Here is a 20,605-nt window from a genome sequence, read left to right on the forward strand (position 1 = left end):
TATATAAGTGTCAAGAGGCCTCAAGGAGGGGTCTTTGGTTTACATGATAAAGCCAAGTGACCATTTAATTAATTATCTGCTAGCCATAATTAATAAAATTATCACCCAGAAACTATTGAACTTTTTATTCATCACAAGTCCCCTCCCTCCTTTGTATACTATTCACAAATTAATAGTTAAACAAAATTAATTTATCATTCCACTAAATCATACCTCTGGCATTACACTACTTATCAAGTCACTTGGATTATACTCCTCTCCCAACAGAATTTACCTAAAGTAATTTCAATTCAGATTATACATATATTGCCTGTGACTAGGCTCGTAATTGGTAGGACCTGAAAGAATTCCTACCCCTTGGTCATAACTTTTAAGAACCTAACATAATTATTATTTAATTATTTGGATACATAATAATGAGAAATAAGTAATGATTTAGTAAAATTGTTATTAATTTTCAATATAATAACAACAAAAATAATAATTATTATTATCCCAAAACTGCCTAAGGAGATGCTGTTGAAAAATCTTAAGGCAACATTCAAAGCTCTGCAATTGTTCTTAACCCAAGTTCTACACTAAGACTTTCCAACTTTCTTAAATAATTGTTTTCCTACTCTTTACACCTATCTCCTGGCCTGACCTACTTTCAGGATTGGGAAAGAAATGCCATTCCATCTTCTCCCTTTACCTGAGCTACCTAATACCCTAGAGAAAACACTGCACTGAGGCTAAACCATTACAGATGCTAATGATCAACCTGAACTCACTGGGCAATGATTAACAAATTTTCCCCTTCCAAGTATAGCTTCCCCATTCCAGTCCTCCTGAACCTCTAGTTATCATTCAGTTTCCATTCTCCATCCTACATTGCCCATTCCCTTATTCTAATCTTCCTCACTCTAATATCTCTCTCCCAATGTCAAACTCTAAGGCTACTCACTTCTTCCACTGAACTCTCTAAAATGTTTGGTTCATAGGTAATGAAGTTGCTTTCATTTTAATTTTTTTAACTTTTATTTTCCTTCATCTGCTTACTCTCACTAAGACATGACTCCCTACTGATTTCACAGACTTCCTGACTGCCTTTTCCAGCACTAGTTGTACTTCATTCATACCACCCCCACAAAACACTAATCAAGATGGGGGAGTCAGAGTACTATTTGCTCCCCACTGTCTTTTCAAGGTTTTCCCTCTATCACTCAATGATCTCTTCTTTGAAGTTCACTGAATTTTTTATATCCCACCACAAATCAAAATTTAGATATGTCTTACACTGTCACATCACTACTCAATACATACCAGAGCTTCCTCACCACCTCCACGATCAGATATAAAGTCTTCTGGCATTCAAGACTGTTTGTAACCTTACCCTCACTTATCTTTCCATTTTTATACTTACATTTCCTCTCTCACAGACATACATGATCCAGTAATGCTGGCCTTCTTGCTGTTCCTTGAACAGCTCACTCCACATCCCATCTCTAGACATTTTTACTGACTGTTCCTTGTGCCTGCAATTCTGTCTGCATTCCTACCTCCTACCTTCCCTGGTTTCATTCAAGTCCCAGGTTAACTCTTACCTTCCACAGGTGGTGTTTACAGATCTACATCCTTCCTCAATGCCCTTCAATTCTAGTGTATCCCCTGCATTGTTTATTTCCAACTTAGGCTGCATATAGCTTGTTTGTCCACAGTTATTTACATATTATCCCCCCCCACCCGCCCTGCCGCCAGGTCCTTGGGAGCACAGACTGTCTTTTGCCCTTCTTTCTATCCCTGGCACTAAAAACAACATCTAAAACACAATAGGCACTTGAAAAATGTTTGTTGACTGACAGATTCTTTCTTTGTGATATTATTCATTTTCTCATCAGAATGAATATGGGCTACTTATCTGGTCCTTTGCCTCAGACCTTACACTTTTTTGTTAACGTCCTGCATTGTCTTATCTCAGTTGGCTTAATTGGCTTCTGACCACTCCCCAGCAAATGTAAACCCAGTCCTGCTTTCCACCTGAACCCTTCCCCCTGTGGAGAGGAATTTCAATCACCATCCCCTACTGAGAGAACTATCCTATCCACCTCAGTCCCAAATCTGACACCGCATTACTGAGCCAAAAATAATTTCTGTTCTTGAATTAAACTGGTGAATAATTTGAAACCAGTGGGAATTAATGTCAGCCAAAGGATCAGATGAAGATGGATGAAATGTGAGGATTTATACATTTACATACATACATATATATATATATATATATATATATATATATATATATACATATATATATATGTGTGTGTGTGTGTGTGTGTGTGTGTATGTGTGTGTATGTATATATGTACACATACACACATATATATATATATTTATTTGTACAATGGAGTGTTTATTATAGACATGATGTATGTCTGACAAAATTTGAAAAAGGAAAATATAAATGATTTATGAATTTTCTTCCTTTTTTATTTTGTCCTAGACTCTCCTCCATTCAATATTTTATCTAACTCAGAACAATTGAACTTCAGTCCCGAGAATTGCACAACTTTTTTAAGTATCCCAATTTTTAATGGACCTATAGGGCATTCAATTTCATTTTTTTTCCTCACAATGAGTTCTAGAATTTTCTTACAAGCTGCTCTGATAGAGTGTAAAAGTATTACATACATACGTAACCCAAAAGTCTATAATCCCTAAACCAACTGTATTTGACTTTGGAAGTTTCGATTAGCTTATTCATTTTTTAAATCACTTTTCTTTTGCATTTACACTTAAATTTGAATGCTTATAATATTCTGAAAATTTGAACCAAAGATTGAAAACACTTTTTAAAGCTCTGAGTCTGGAAATTTCTCTATTTTATACCTAAAATTAACTCCTCTTCCCTCCGCTTTATGCTTAGACTAAATGTCATTAGCCCTTAGATGAATATAAAACATGGATCTTTATCACATCTTAATAATAAAAGCTTATTGAATAAATCTTTATTGACCATCTTAAGTTCACTGGTTCACAGGACTCCCAGGATCAGGTTGCTATTTGTTTTGGTTTCATTAATTCAACAAATATTTATTAAAGACCTATTAGGCATGAGGGCCTATGTAGAGGGTTTAAAATTATAGAAAATTCCTCTTCTCCAGCTCCCATTAGATTAGAGCAAAGAAATACCTTATTAATAACAACAACAGATATCATTTAGCTGAGCAGATATGACTTCAATAATACTTTAAGAGCAAGAGATACTATAGATAACTAATTAGACAGATCATTGAGAATGGACTATCTTTTTTAAAAACACCAGAAATGGATTCTAATTGTTGATGTAAATTTTCAAACCCTGGTGTATGGGTGTGTGTATGTACTCACACCCATACACATACATATATGCACATATATATGGTGTATTATATATACTGTATATACATATATATACACACATAAATATATATAGTGTATATATGTATATGTACATATTTAAATATGCACACATATATGTATATTTATATACATATATACAGATACATACAAATACATATATACATATATTATATAATTTTCTGTATGCGGACATTTATTGAGACTTCTACAAATAACTTCATTAGAGAAAAACCCTCTGATTCTGAGTTACCTTTTCTGCAGAATTATAAAATTGCATCGACCTGTTTCTACATGAGGTCATACAAATATTAGTAATTTTTTGTCATCAATTTACAAGCTCAACAACTAATTCTCTTTTGGGGAGGAATAAAAAGAAGAAAACTTTAATCATTGGCTTTAGGGAAATTAAAAATAATATAATGATTTTAGGCTCACACATTTACCTAGGGGTCAGTAATTTCAGTTTTCAAGGTCAGGTTTGCTGCAATAGTAAGGAAAACAATTATTTTTTTGGAAAATCTTTTGGAGACTGGGAATTGAAACTCCACTGTCAGACACACACTTTGTGACTTGTAGGGTTTTCATCATTTAGTTGATTGCAATGGAAACCTACAGTTCAATTCAACCCTTCAGAGGAGATATTGCAACTCCCATAATCTCATTAGCCAGAAGAATTTTGGTGATGATCACAGTGTAAGAGTGAAGAAGTTACTTCTTCACAAAATAGTTTTCCTAAATGCTGGTTTACCTGTCTTCAAATCCACACCAGCATGTGATCCTTATTCTGAGTCTTCAGGCTGTATATTTAACTAGTGTTTCTGAAACCAGAGTTCTGAACAAGAACCTTGGGAATACAAGGACATTGGGACTAATAATAATAGACCAGCAAGAGCTTGTACTCCAAGATGGGCTCTTCTTTTGACATTGGACTTATGTTTAACGAGAACTTTAACTATGGCTATATCTACTGTGCCAGTACTAGGAACTGCACAATCATCTTCGATAGAATTCTTGATAGCTCACAGACCATCTCTTACTGGGTCCTTGATCTGTGTATGCTTGTGCCTATTTAGTGCTTTGATGAATAATATGACAGATCAAGGGTTTCCTCATTTCTTAATAAAGATGAATTTCTCTTCTCCTAGGGTTTATTCATAGATAAGCCTTCCATGCCGCAACCAATCAGAATTAAGGCCATCAACAGAATTCATAGCCATCCCACCACATTCAAGAGTCAACTTCTCCATATTCTTTTTTTCTTTGTGGAGGAATACTATACCTTCTTTTGCAAGATCATCTTTTTAAAGGGATCAATTCCCTTTTAATTAATAACAACATATCTTTTTTTGTGAATCACCAACTTTTCTTTTTTAGCTCTATTTTGTTTATTCTATCTTTAGTAAATCCCCTTTCTGCTTTTACTAATTTCTCTCTGTCCTCTGCATGTTTGTAAGACAACAACAAGAATGAAAGACAAAACAAACAAACAAAAACCAAAAAGAGACACACAAAAAATGAATTCACTTTTGGTTTTTCATATTCTAATGACACATTACAGGAAGGGATGTAAGTAAGTATCTTCTACTCTTTTCTTCACATCAGAATATCAAGCACCAGGGTCCAAAATCAATCCTCTGAAGAATGTTGTGTCAGTTTCCTATTTATGCTTCATCTATCTGATTTCTACCATGAAAATATCAACATGTTCACCTGATTTTCTGATGGAAAAGCTGTGTATAGCACTGCCTCTGTCTGAACATAAACTAGGTCAGCATTAACTTTGAGTAAGCAGAGATATTTGGGCCTCATCAGTGAGACTTTCTGTGTCTATTCCCTGGTTTATTTTTAATTTGGCCAAGATTTCAAGTGCCATCTTCACAACATCAAATACTCCTGTTATTATTCAAGAGTTAAGAACTTCAGAGATGTAGTTCCACCTATTTCAATAGGTCTCCAATGATGAGAACTTTTGAAGTAGTGCCATTTCCAGTAATGTCATCCTGGTACACTTTTACTATCAAGGGGGCTGTATAGTGTTGAATGTGCATCCTGTATAACAGCATGTTACCATTTTTGGTGAGCTTGATGTCTCCCACCTTGGAAACAAATATCTTCATGGTGCCCTCAGGCCCCAGGTTGGTCCTTAGCACTTGCTGCAGCCCACAGGCTGTGCTGATGCTCAAGATCAGTGAGTCCTGGACAGTTTGGCTGGAGAGCAAAAGAGAAGAGGACAGGTTCCAGGAAAGAAGTAGGAGAGGTGCTCAACTTAGTTAAAGCCCCAAGCCTAGCTGAGTATGTAGTGATGAGATGAAAGTAATGATTCCCAAGTATGAAATTGAGCTCTAATTTTCTGGACAATTGAAAGAAGCAGATGGGCAGGGAGAGACAATTACAGGAATTATCTGAAAATTTAGGCTATAATTTGACACAATACAATTATTTATCTGCCTTACTTCCTCTAGTGAAGATAGACAGGCAAAGATTCCTTCAGATCTAACAGTAGTTAACCAGGGGTAGTAATGGCATTAACAACTCCTACAGGTTTCTTAATAAGAGCCAAGTTTAGTTATGAAATGTTCATTTTCAGAATATCAGCATACTTGCTCCATCCTATCAAGTTGATGACTCTCAGTCTGGTTGGCAGCTATACATGTCAGCTAATCAACCTTCTCCTATCTGTCCAAGTTAATTACCCTTTTGTTTGGAAGAAAAGAAAAAATGTTGGCTTTTTCTTCATCCTCAATAAATTGGGTTTAAACTACTCTCAGAGATATATGTATTATTTGTATACAATATGACTTTCTTATATTACATTAAAAATTGTTGCTAAGGATGTGAAGAGGGGATTCTTGTCATTCTAATTTATATGTTTATTTCTCAACATGCCATTTGATTAATTCTCTTTTTATTTTTTTTTTATTATTCCATTCTCGAGAACGATCCAGGGGTATTTTTGCATGCTTTTTTTCTCATTAATAAAATTTAAAACTTTCATTAATTACTTAATTATTTTAATTCTCTACCCCAGTTAATAAAATTTTAGTCATTTAATAAGCCTACTTTACTAATAGTAATTTTATTTCTATGTAGGAAAAACATTATTTTTATTTAATATGCATTAAAATAATTTAATATATAATACTTTTAAAATGAAATTTAACAAGAAAATATATACGGTTATTTACAATATTTTTATTGTATAAAACATCATAGTTGGAGTCACCTCAAACAGTTAGCAAAAAACCAACTGACTTACCTTCATTTATAAAAACTTAGTAATAGCTTCTTTCCCCTACTTATGTCATGAAAGTTCATAAATCAAAAGACAAAAGCATATACTCTCTCCTTTACTCCATAGGGAGATGTACCTCATAGCAAGACATTTTCCAATTGGCACTTCAAAATTTCCAGCCCAGATTGCTTTGTCTACAACATTCCATTTGGTACTTAAAGATATGGTAAACATAGATTACACCAAGGTATGGGGGATAAGGTTTGGTATATCCAGCCAGTAATTTTTATAGTCTTCTAGACTACATGATGGAAGTTATACACAGTATAGCAGCTTATATATGGGCAACAACAAGAGTGAGATGACTGGAGAACATGCCACACAAAAATAAGAGGAAAGAAGTTTACCTTTGGGAAGAGAATACTGTAAGAACAAGATAGCCATGTGGAAGAGGGATTAGTTTTATTCTGCATTGAAAAAGAAGCAGTGGCTGAAGTTAGAGCAAAACAGAAAAAGATGTGATACAAGGAGAAATAAAAAGATTTATCTAAATGTGGAATGGGCTAACTTCAGAGGTAGGAAGTTGAGGTATTCAAACAGTATTTGGAAAGCCACTGATTAGAGGCTGGGGGGATTCTAGGACAGGCAAAAAATGGAATATTTGGCTTCCCAGACACCTTGAATCTCTTAGCTTCTGTAGCTATTTGACACCATATATACTGTTTACCTTTGCTATATAAGCATTTTTATAGTTATGTTTGACACAAAGATAAAAAATGGAATTCCCCTTTCCCCCACTATTTGGTAACATGAACACTTTCAGTATAACATGTACTAAAATTTTCTACAAATACTTAGCAATTATTTTATATTACTTAATATAAAATCTTTTGTAGCCTACCAAAAATGTAGCATATATTTTGAGTGATAAATTGCAAATTTTCAGGGAAATTTCAGTTTAGTTTATTTTTTAAAAAGCTGTATAGCCTTGATGTAATTTTTCTTTATGTGATATACCAGCCATATTTTGTTATGTCATTTTAGCTTGTAATTTTAGGAATGCATAGTGTTTCAAAATTTACTGAAGAAGCAGTTTTTCTTATGATTATATGTAGAATATGCCTGTTACTCTTTGTAAATTATTTAACTTCTCAATTCCCCAGGAAACTCTTTAAAATTTAAGTTACAGACTAATTGCTGATCTTTACCAAAGACCTACAACAACAACAAAAAAACAAACAAAAGAAAACAAACAGAATCAAAGAAACAGAGCTACCAGAGAGCCACTAAAAGTCAACTAATAATGCATGATCTTGCTTTCAGAGTAAGCCGAGTAATTACATGTCTCTCTCCTTTTTAAATTCCTTCAGAGACGGAGATTGTACTACTTCCACTGGCCACTTCAGTAATTAATTACAACTATCAAAATATTTTCCCTTATTCTCTCTTCTAATCTCTTCCTCTTTATTAGTTTATTCCCTTTAGGTGATAGACATGCCCAATCCTTAAAAAAAAGGAAAAAAAAATTCCTTTGGACCCATCTATCCCATTCAATTGCTATCTCATCTCACTTTTCCCCTCCATTAATAGCCTTAAAAATTATCTACTAGATCCCAATTAGTGAGAACAATAAATCCCTCAAAGTGATTGCATATATTTGAATTCAGGTTATTAGAGGTTATAATTATTTAAAATATGATAATTAATTTGAGTCCAAAAGAAACATACAGTGAAAATTCAAATAATGCAACCACTTCCAAGGATTCATTATTTGTACTCATCATGACCTAGCTCATACATTGAGCTTTTTTCATTCTTTACTGACTATTCTCAGTTCAACTTTTTGCAACCAGGCTCCTACCGCAAGAATTTCATTTAATAATTCATTGAGCACTTATTAAGTGCCAGTTATCTGCGAAATCTCCCACTACTCATTCCTCTGTCTCCTTGAATGTTGCATTTTTTTTGCAATGGTTGATCACTCATTCCAACATAAAAAGAAATTGAATTACTGTCGTTCAGTTCCTAAAATTCAAGGAACTGTTTCTGTTATTCTTTTCCTGGCAACTTAATTGTGGATATTTCCAAAAAGTCTGTCCTTAGAACTGTATTCTTCTCCTTACATAGTTTCTCTCTCTGAAACCTAACACATTCCCAAGGCTTCAACTATAACTTCCATTGAATAAGACTCACAAATTGATTTCATCTGTTTTGATTTGTCTTCTGAGTTTAACTTACATCTCCAACAGCCTACAGAACATCTCTACCTGAATGTATCACTGGCACCTCAAGTTCAATATATTTAAAATTAAGGTAATTATCTTTCCCTCCAAGATTCTGCTTGATCACACTATTTCTTTGTATCTTATCTTTATTCAACTGATTTCCCATATTTGAAAAACTGGAATTAATCTTTGATTGGCCTTCTCCTTCACTTTACTGCTGTGTGTGTGTGTGTGTGCGCATTTGAGTGCATGTGTGCATGCGCCCACATGCAATGGGGGTGGAATACAACATATAATTTCTTTTGTGTAGGGAATTCCACAATAAGGAAGTCCCTTATATGAAAGAAAATCAAAAATCATTCTCCAATTTATAGTCATAGAGTCTTGTATGAGACCACAAGAGGTTAAGTAACTTGAGTTCAAGTCATTAGGGTTTAAATCATCCTGACTCTGGAGCTAGTTGTCAATTTACTTTATTTCTAGGTTCTGTTGTTTTCTACTCCTCAAATATCCCTCACCTCCATTTCTGGTTCTCTGTGTTCATTGTTCTGATCCCAGTATACACCTAACTTGAACTGATGTAATATTTCTCTCTGGCATTCTGCTCTTACCTTTCCACATGGTCAAATATATTCTTTATACCACTACCAAAATTATCTTTCTAAAGCAGAAGTTATTCCTCCATGCAAAAACATTTCATTGATTTTCTATATTTCATCAGCCAAAGTAAAAATTCCCTTTTTTGATATTAAAGACTATTCACAAAATGGCACCACAATTAAATTTCTATCTCGTACTACTCCATTGCACCAACTCTATGCTACAAACAATTCTGATTATATCCTCCCTCCCTAAAACCCAACAGTCTCATCTCATGATTTGGATTCCACTGTTTGCTAAGCGAAAATATTTCCCTCCCCAATGTTATTTGTATATTTCCTCTATGCCCTAAGTCAATAATGATCTTCTCTATCTGATCTAACAAAGTTCATTAAAAAAAGACATAAACTATTACTGCATTATTTTATTGGTGCTACATTACTTTATAGAGCATAATTACCTTGAAGGCAGAGACTATTCCTTATCTAATTTTCTTTTCTTTTTCATTGAGAATTTTTTATTAAAAACTATTAAAGGGACTATCAGGATCTTGACTTGAGTAAAACTGTGAATGGAATAAGTTTAGGTTAATGGGGTTTGGAGCTGGAAAGGACCTCATAGAATGAGCAGGCTGAAGTCCACAGAGACTGGCCCAAGGTCATAGGGTAGTGAGCTTTACAGCCATATCCCTGCTCCTGTGACCTCTAGCACTCTGTCTTCTTTCTCAGAAGGCCATCTTCCTTTTCTTGTCATGTGTTCTCTTTCTATACATCTCTTGAATTGCCTGTGCCATGAACCATTCTCTCTGAGCCCTCCTGTTCATTGTAATTTAAGATGAAGGTATCAAATATCTCAGAGATATTTGCATTTTAATAAGAGACTCCTGAATACTTGAATACTAAAATACTAAAGGACCTTCAGGATATGAATTTCTAATGATGGAATTTCAAGTACTATAATTCAGGAAGGGAAGATGTTTGGGGCCTAAGAGTCCTTCCCTAACCCTTCTATCACACCATATAGGTAGCTGCCCACTCTTAAGGCTAGCCTTGGTACCATGCAAAAGTGACACATTATTTCCTTCATGGACCTTTTCAACCATTTGATATATTTCTTTAGAATATGGCTGGTTGAATAAGACTAGTAAAGCCAGTGTGTGAGATGCCTTCATGGGCCTCTGCGCTAAAGCCTGCAGTACTTGCTTCACTGTGTGGTAGTGAGATTCAGGTGTGATGATTCATGTATAAACATTAGCCATTAGTTATTACTACTAAGAACTTTAACTTGAAACTGAAGCCAGAATGAGAGTGTTGGTAGGAAACCCTTTGTAGCCCCTTAAAGGGAGGAAAAACACCTATGAGTGTGCATCATTATTTAAAGGTCCACTGATTGCCTCCATTGGCTCATGTCTTAGTTTAGTGTATTTTATTTTTTCCAGAGAAGCAGGTTATATCACTTTGGATAAAATGGAATCAGTTTGGCCACCTTCCTCCCACCTCAATCACCACCACCTCCATGTGAACTCTGGGTCAGCTTCTTCCCTCATGTTACATATATTTTGTCTTTGTGACTTCCTAAGTTGTCTTGGGATGGAAAAAAAAAATGTCTCACTCAGATCTTTTGCTGTTTCTCCCACTCCAGAAATGGATTTGAAGTGTTCTTTTAAAGCTGTTTGGAGGGGGATATCCGGAGAGCTCAACAGAGTGCTTTCTATACTCTGCCAGTTCACACGGATGAAACACTAGCAGTAGAACTAGGTGGTAGAGACAGAAGCAGCAACAGCTTTGGGAGTTCTCAAGCTGGAGAAATTATCCTAAGAATCCTTGTATTGATATACTCTGTAGGTTTTCCAGTATTCATTTTACTTAATGATGCTTTTATTGGAGCGCTACAGAAAATTCCAGCAGCCCAAAGCCAAATTAAATTATTAGAGTTTGGAGGAATATAAAATCAAGGTCCAAGATGAAGGAAACACTGTACCTTGATATTTAGTGGCAGATTTAGGATCAAATCCCAGATCATCCTTTTGTCACTCTTTTGGTTTATAGAATCATATGAAATAATTTGAACCCCAATTTCTGCCTTTTATATGCTAAGATGACATAAAGCACTTGCTGTCTTCAAGGGCATGTATCCTGAGTTGTTTTTCATATCATGATAATTATCCTTCCTTCTCCTCCAAGTAAAAGTTTTTTTCCTGACTCATTCATATTCTCTTTCTTGATTGCCTCTGGTATCTACTAGGAAAATCTGCTAGGACAATGGCTACAACGATGTAAATATAAAAGACAATTGAAAAAATATCAAAAACTTAACATTGCATAGTTATAAAGACCAAGCATGGTCAAAGAGAAAAGAAGAGAAAATGAACCTCCCTCCTCTCTTTAGAATATTGCATATACTGTTAGTATTGGTTAATGTATTAGTCAATTTTATTGATATATGTTTTTCTGTCATTTTATTATTTGTTCCAAGGAATCAATGACCCACTAGAAAAGGGGAGAGAGATGATATTTTTGAATATGAAGGTAATATAAACAACATAAATACACTTAAACATGAATTTATTAGAAGTTTGGTTGAAGTTTGAGTAGGACTTCCATTTATAAAAGAGAGAAAAATCAATTGGTCATCAGGGAGTCAAACCCTGAACTTGGGCCTAAGGGCAGACTACAAAGATTATATCTTCTTATGAAGAATTGCCTCTTCTCTTTACTTTTTCCCCTCCTTTTCACTAGTTTCATATCTTCTTATTTTTTTCATGGTTAGATGTGAGAGTTGCTTATTTGATGGATTTCCTCATATTTATGGAGCTTCCTTGAGGTTTTGGTAGGGGTGACCTTCAGGTTTTAAGAACATAGTTTGTGGGGAGGAGAACCACATTCTCACATTTTGTCTCTTTCTCAGAGATATTGTCCTCTAGTTTAATGGTTCTAGCCTTCTGTGTTTCCTACCACCCTTCTAGAAACAATCTAGAATTCAGCTATAGGGAAGAAATTGAGAATTCATCAGTAGGAGCTTCCCCTGTCCCCATACTGAAGCCAGATAGAAAATCTATCAAGAACAATATGTGCTAACTCACTTAGAAGTCCCTGCAAAGACCTTTTATCTCAATATCATGAATTTATGATCACATATCAAACACTTAACTTTTTTTGTAGGAATCCCTTTAGCCCTATACATATCTCTTTCCAAATCTTATGTATTGAAACAACACTATTTGATGGGATAGGGATAAGAGATTGGACTTGTGAATTCATTGAGAAAAGAAACTCAACAACAATAACACATGTAGAATATTCATTTTGTAGATTTCTACTTTCATTATGGTTACAAAAAAAGCCATTGATCATCTACTCATGTCCATCTATCTCTAGCTCTAGAGGAGTCCTTCTAGAGAGGAAAATGGGCTAAAATATGGGATTAGCACAGAAACGTGGGCTGTATGCACATTTCCTGCAAAGAAATATATAAAGCAGCAAAGCAAAAATCTACCAGCATCTTTGCAAAAACTTCACACAATTCTTCTTTTGGATATATTGTGATTAATGAGCCATATCATAAGAGAAGAAAAGTGTTGATGCAAATATTGGAATCATCAGATACAAATCAGAAGCAGATTGAGATTCTGGTGATCAGCAGCCATTCCTTTATAAATCATCATTGAAATGATTAACTCAGGATCCTAAAATATTAAGATGTAATATTTATATCTACTTGTGTACCTTGTTTTTTTCCCATTTCACTCAGTATCTCCTTAGATAATTTGTATGAGGATGTTTAAGGTAAACCTTTTGCATATTACCACAGTCCTAGTTTATAGCTGTAATAAGATGCTGCTTGCTGCATTTACTGCTTTCTTAATGAGTTTGGTTAGCCTATTCCTTGGCAAACTGGAACAAATTTCTGTAATTAGTATCATAAATATTTATAAAAGACTACAGTCGACACAATTCCATTTTTTGAATTTTGCATAAATGTTACCTTATTCACCATGTCAAACATTTCCCTTGCAAATGAATTTTTTTCATAATAGTTCATTCAGAATCAATAAGTCTCTGGAGATTTCCAAAGACCTATTAAATGGGAAATGACAAAATGCTGTTGAAATAAAACACAAGCATCTTCCTGGTGTCAAAATGTGTCTGTGTGTTTGTATAAACTTCCAGAAGAAGAGTATCTCACCACAAAACTGTCATCAAGAAGAATGACACAACCTACCATATCAATTTATTTTTCCCCAGCTGAATTATTCATTCTATTATTGAAAAACACTAAGGACTTCAAATCTTTTTGTTTGTTTATGTTAAGTTAATTAATTAAAATCACCCTAACTTGTAATTACTTAAAGGTAGTTGTCACATTCATGCTAGGGGGATAAACTCTCCCTCTCTCCATTTTTTTTTTGTCTCAACCAGTAGAAAGCACTTGGTGTATCTGTATACTGTCTTTTCCTATGCAAATCAGTAACTATTTTGCAATTCACTCTAGTGATTTGTCTGGGTTCACTTTGAGGTTAGGTGACTTGTCCAGGTACACAGAAGTAGTGTGTTTTGAAGGCAGGTCTTGAGTCATTCTTCCAGATTTTAAAGCTGCTAATTTTCAGTTCTTTAATTTTAGAAGCAAATCATAAGAAAACTCTCATATAGGCACCATGCCTTTAATTATTGTGACTTTCCTCTTAGCAAAACTTAATAAACATCCTATACTTGATCTTTCCTCTTTTAAATATTCCTTTGAAGAGATAATAGGAATTACAGATTTCATGCACATTTGTATATATGCATATATATACATGTACATACATGCACAAACATACATGTGTACATTTACAGGTATACATGCACACATACACATTTCAGATGCAAGGCAATTAAAGCACATTAGAACTAAGTGGCTTGTTTACAACCAATTATAGATGAGGCAAGATAATTTTGTCACAGGATGTTACGCATTCCAAGATGAACATTGTCATGGGTACACACTGGATATTCTTTGCAAAAGATGAGAAATTAGGGACAAGCCAGAAGTGTGCAATTTAGATTAGCAGAAGTAAGCTGTATCAGACTACAGGCAATGATTCTTTCCAGCTTTGGAACTGTAAGGGAAGCTATCTGAAGCCTCTTCTATTTACACCTGTTTACTACACTCACTTCTGTTTTCATGCCCTCTTCTCCCTCTACTATCCTAGGTTTCTTCCTACATCAGTATATTGTAGCACAATAATCTCTAGATAAAGTATCACTTTCCGTCATGTATTATCTATGTCAATATGCTCATGACACAACCTCATTAAACCCTAGTTTCTATACCTTGTAAAATGAGGATAAAGTTTTCAGCTCACAAAGTTGAAGGTATAGAGTTAGCAAGCAGTTAGTAAGCATCTACTTGTTCTTGGTGTTAAATATCAGAACTACAAATATAAAAACAAAACAGTCTCCTTACATCCTACTAGAGGTGGGAGAAGGACCACAATTTATAATACCTTGAAAGCCCAAACAGTATCCAGTGACCATTGGTGCTTTTTATGAATAAAGCAATATGAGTTTAAAAATGTCTATTTCAAAGTAAAATCATAATAAAAGTGTTTGTGTTACGTGATGTGTCTGATCCTTCTAGTGTTAAAAATGGGGGACTGAGGAAGATTTAAATTAGGAAAAAAGGTGAAATGAGATAATGAATGTGCACTATTTTAAAAGATGCAGGTAGGAGTATTTTAAAATATCCATATGAAAAATTAAATGAACATTGAATAATTTTAATTAAAATGCTCTAATAAAGCTTTATGCAAATACCTTCTCAGCAATGTCTACACTATCACAATAGAAGCTCTATCAGGGCATACCAAATGTTTTCAATGTGGACTTAGAAATGGATTGTGCTCTGGCTGTTTGAGGACCAGCCTAAATTCAGAGATGTTCAGTTTCTTCACAGGATGGTCACATGTTGCACAAGTTGATTATTTTCTTTATCCCTGGTAAATTATGAAGATCCTACATTGTAGAAAGTTTGGAATTTACTTAGGGCCAGAGTATCACATACATAACTAGGACATTAAAGTAATAACTTTAATCAATTAGATTATAAATTGAAACAATGAAGTAGATTGAGTAATTTGTATTTGTATCCTCAGTGGCCACACCATACCTGACATAAAGCAAGTGCTTAATATATGCTTGCTGATTAAATATTAGGTTCAGGAGAGAGAGAGAGAGAGAGAGAGAGAGAGAGAGAGAGAGCAAAAAATGGGGTTAAAATAAATTGAGAAAGACACAAGCTGTCCAAAGGCCAGTTGGCTAATTTGTAGTTTAGATGTGAAGAGGATTACCAAATGCTTGACTTCCTTCCACTGTAACATACCAGTTGATGCTGGGGAAAGAAATGAAGCCCACTCCCTACACGAACTCCTTCTCTCATGAGAAATCTTCCTTATGTCGGCCAGTCTGCCATTTAGAATAATGTGAATTGCATCTTGTACAGTGGGGTGTTCCTTCCATATCCTTTTCATTATACCAAGACCCAACTCCTGCTGGGAAAGCCACACCACGGGAGGCTGAAATTTCCTGCTTCCCCTCCACAGCAGCTGCCAAGATCCTTGGATACCAGTCCTGTCTCTACCAAAACAATGATTATCTTGGACATTTGCTACACCCATGGAAATCTCATTTGCAGCTAAATACAATCTACATACATGGACAGTAATTGTTCATCTTTCAGATGAGATTATGCAGACATAAAAAGAAGCCACACACTAGGACAAATTTATGGCAGCCTTGCAAATAGTCTTCAAAAACCATTAAATCACATGAATATCTACTTAACCTGTCAAAATTTCACAGGATCTGCCCACTAACCAACAGCAACTCCTATATGTTCAATACACCACAATCTTCTACTGTTTTCTATCTCCATGGGCAAAGAGAAACCAAAATAACTCTCTGGAACAAATAGCTTCCCCATGTTCAAACTGTCATGAAAAATGAAAGAGGAAGACGAAAGGAAAGGATAAGTATACTAAATGGATTTCTGTTTTCTCAGTTTCATTAGGTATCCTCTTATCTATTTGGAGCCCTGGAAATTTGGACCTACACTAATTATTATGACTGATCTATGGTGAATACATTTAATAAAAGTCAAACTCTAATAACTGAGTATCGCTTGCATCTAAAAATGTAGCCACACACCATTTGCAGACTTCATAGATAACTACCTTATAGATAGACACACACATATATTCTAATATACACATATGGTATATCTATCTCTCTATCCATTTCTCCATCTCTCTATGAATCGCACTGCACCACGGGACATCATCAGTTATCTTATTTTTTGTCACTGGACCCCCATAACTCTTGAGATGAGAGTGAGGCTGATGACTGCACAGCTCTGCCTCACATCCAATTCACTCACAAGTTAAGAATCTCCCTTGTGATATAATTGGTCCTCTTTAAGAATGAAGAACCAGCAACAACAGCAAATATCTATCTATTCATTCATTTAGTTTATTCACACACACACACACACACACACACACACACACACGCACACACACACTCACAATTCCACAAACACCATTTCAGAATTCACTCACATTTTCCCTCTTTTCCCATTTCCTTAGATAGCCCCTTGCCTCTCTTAAATAGCCTGCTTCTGTAATATCCCTGCCTTAATGTCTGCTAGAGATTAAAGACAATTAACAAGGCCTCAGGAGAAGATCTACTAGGGGATTTAGGTTCTGAATCAATTCTCAGCCTGGGAGAATAAACAAAATATGGTGTTGGATCAAGCCAGGGTTCACAAGTAACACCATCTGAGGGCTAGTAGGGTTCAGAAAGATTTTGTAGCAATGGTATAAGACTGGAGAAAGCACCATGGTGTGGATCATGGGGGAATAACAGAATTCGGTAAAACACTGCCTTCTGTCACATAAGCTTTCTGCCTCAGAATATTTTTTTTCCAACTCAGAATTTTTCTTAATATGTTGGCTATTGAATACTCCTCCTCCTTTTTCTGCTTCATTTGTTTTTTGAGTGAGGTAATAAAGCATTAAATGAAAGCTGGTGTCATAATTCTTCTTCTGACTATTTAAAGACCACAAAGTGGAGAGACAAGAGACCTAGGTGCTGAACCAACTGCTACTGTTATATAATTTGGCAACTACTGTCAAGTCAATATCTTTGAGCTTCAACTTCATCCTCTTTCAAATAGGATTCAGTTAGACCTACATAGAAAGTAAAATGAAATAATACATGAGAATGTGCAATTTGGAAGTATTAACATAAATATGTTATATTATTACTGGTATGCAAATTACTTCATTTATTCTAATGGAGTAAATTAACTCCCTCTACTTACCACATCATTTAAAAAAAAAGTTGTGTTTTTTTTTTCATACCTAATTCAGGACTCAAAACATTTTTTCTTAGTGGAAATTTTGACTTTGTATCATACAAGTGACATAATTGTATAAAACTTTCACCTTCCCTTCTTAAAGCCTTGGATACAGCTAGTAAGAAGTCAATTTTCTAAATGAAAGAACACAGAAGAATAAAATGAGCTCCAATTAATGCTGATGTCAGGAACTGGAATATTTGCTGTTGGCTGTAGATTTTTGTTATATAGCCAAGCATTAGATAAGTTTTCTTGTAAAAACATGTGCTTAAACATAAATCTAGCATTAGCCTTCATTATGAAAGCTTAAACAAATGAACATTTCCAACTGGGTAATACTTTGAAACTCCTTGTCTTATTTCCTGGTCATAGATGTTTTAATAGTAACAATATAAAACCCCACATTGACTTTGAAACCATCAGTATTCTTAAATTATAAAATGAATGAATCTTATTGAGCATGAATACTTAACTACACAGGCATTTTATTGCAAGCAAGTGAATCTATTTACTGCTTCCCATGAAAGGCTGCTAATTCTAGTTTAAATGCCCTTGCTCACAACTTTATTGCTCTCTCTCTCTCTGTCCCTTCCTTTAAGACCTGGGTCAAAGGTCACCTCCAAGATGCTTTATTCAATTTTATCTATCCTCTTTACAAACACTCTTATTCTCCCTGTTTGGATCAGAAGTTAATTATCAAATCATCCTGTATTTATTCTTATATTGCTCTTAGATATTGTTCTTGCCCTTTGGCACCTAGGAAAGTAGTAGTTACACAATACGTGATCAATAAATACTCAACAAATGAATGGCTTAGTGAGTTTCAATGAATAACTGAGTGAATGCAGGGTAAAAGTAACATTACAAAACATAGCTTTGTTGAGGCAATGGTTAAGCAAGAAGTAAACTGTGCAATATAATTGTTAAAGGAGCCTTTTAGAGTTTTGGTGGTGTGCACCTAGCTCAGGTAATCTATAAACCTCTCATACTTTCCAAGCATGTTATAAACCTCTCAGAAATTTTTTTAAAAAATAGTAATAAATAAATTGATTAATTAAATTGTTAATTGCTACATTGCTAATAGAGTTTCAGATGGAATAATATTCCACTTCTTTCCTAAAGCACATTAATTTCTTCCTGCATTTTTTAGTCAATTGTATGCTATTCTAAGGGCAGTTAGGTGATGCAGTGGATAGAAGGCTGGGTCTGGAGTTAGGAAGAAGTTCAGATCTCACTTCAGACACTTACAAGCTGTGCGACCCTGTGCAAGTTTCTTAACTCTGTTTGCCTCAGTTTCTCATCAGTAAAATGAGCTAGAGAAAGAAATGGCAAATTACTCCAGAGTCTTTGCCAAGAAAACCTCAATGGGGTTATGAAGAGTCACACATGATTAAAACAACTGAAAAAAATTAATTCTAGTTTAAAATCTACTTTCACTACAGCTGCTTTCATTTTCTCTTCTACATTCTCTCTCTTCTTTCATCATCTTTTTCTAACATTTTAATCTCAAAAGAAGTGTGTATGTGTATTTCAGAAATGTGATTCTATTTGTCTTTAGGGTGAAAAGGAAGAAAAAGAAGCAGATGTGCTAGGCAGCCCTTTCTGCAGGTGAGTAATTCCTGGATTTTCCCTAACATGAAAAATACAACTTTCAATTGTGTTCATTTGTTGGCAGAATTTGTTTTCAAATAATGTCAACACTAGGAATAGGTAGGGGAAGCTGGAGAGAGAAAGGATGAATGTTGAATATTCTCTGATATTTTGAAAATATAATCAAGAACATTAAAGGGTTCACAAAAACCCTATTTTAAGTCCTTAAAAGCTGACAATATTTTAAAATGGCCATGCCTTTTGCTTTATTTTGTTTAGCAAATCACTTGGAGGGAACTTCAGCTCTCATCATCCTATAAACTTGATCCAAAAACATCTGATATGCTATGTTGAAGGAAAAATAAGCTTTAGTCAAAAGTTGTTATTACTTTTCTTCTTTATTGGCATCTTTTCCTGTATCTGTAGGTTACAGGATGAAACATTGTCCCTGATAACCTGAAGATGCAGAAGTAATGCAGAGTTGGATTTCACAAGATTAACACTTATTTTTGTCCAGGATAGCTCAGGTCAGACAAACCACACAACCTGAGAATGTAGCTCTAGGAAGTAGTGCTCTGAACCAGAAAAAGGAATGGCTATTGATCAAATGTGCAAAGGTTTAGCTGGAAACAGAATGGCCTTGGAAAATGTTTTTTAAAGATCATCTGTCATCACATGATTATTTCTTGGTTGTAGCTCTTGCCAATTTTTTAAAAAAGAAAACTGATGGAAAATTTCTTTATTCAAGTGTTCAGCTGCTATATAGATAAATTAATCCCAGTCACTCACTGAGGCAGTATAGAAATCATACCTAAATACATTTAAAAAAATCCTAACTACATGAACTGAGCCTTCACTGTTACAATGTATTTCCATTATGAGGTCTGCAAAAATATAATATTACTAAAGTGTAAATAATTTCACAACTGTCAAGATTTTCATGGATCCTCAAAATATGGTTTTAAAATGATTCATCGTTGACACACTGTTTTTCCTTCTCTTTTTCTCTCCTCTCTGTCTTTCTACCTATCTCTTTCTCTCTGTTTCTGTCTTTCTCTATATCTCTGTCTTTGTCTCTTTTCTCTTTATCTCAGTCAGACTGTCTTTACATCTCTCTATTTCTGTCTCTCTGTTTCTGACTGTGTCTTTCTATCATTGTCTTTGTTTCTGTCTTCTGTCTGTCCCTTTC

The 20,605-nt window shown here is 34.7% G+C and overlaps 1 pseudogene; it reads right to left on the reverse strand.

Moving 5' to 3' along the window:
• Positions 1–3,996: 3,996 nt before the first annotated feature.
• Positions 3,997–8,868, reverse strand: LOC118840714 (annotated as a pseudogene).
• Between the last annotated feature and the right edge of the window lie 11,737 nt (positions 8,869–20,605).

This window comes from Trichosurus vulpecula, chromosome 1 (assembly GCF_011100635.1).
Source record: "Trichosurus vulpecula isolate mTriVul1 chromosome 1, mTriVul1.pri, whole genome shotgun sequence".
NCBI lineage: Eukaryota > Metazoa > Chordata > Mammalia > Diprotodontia > Phalangeridae > Trichosurus > Trichosurus vulpecula.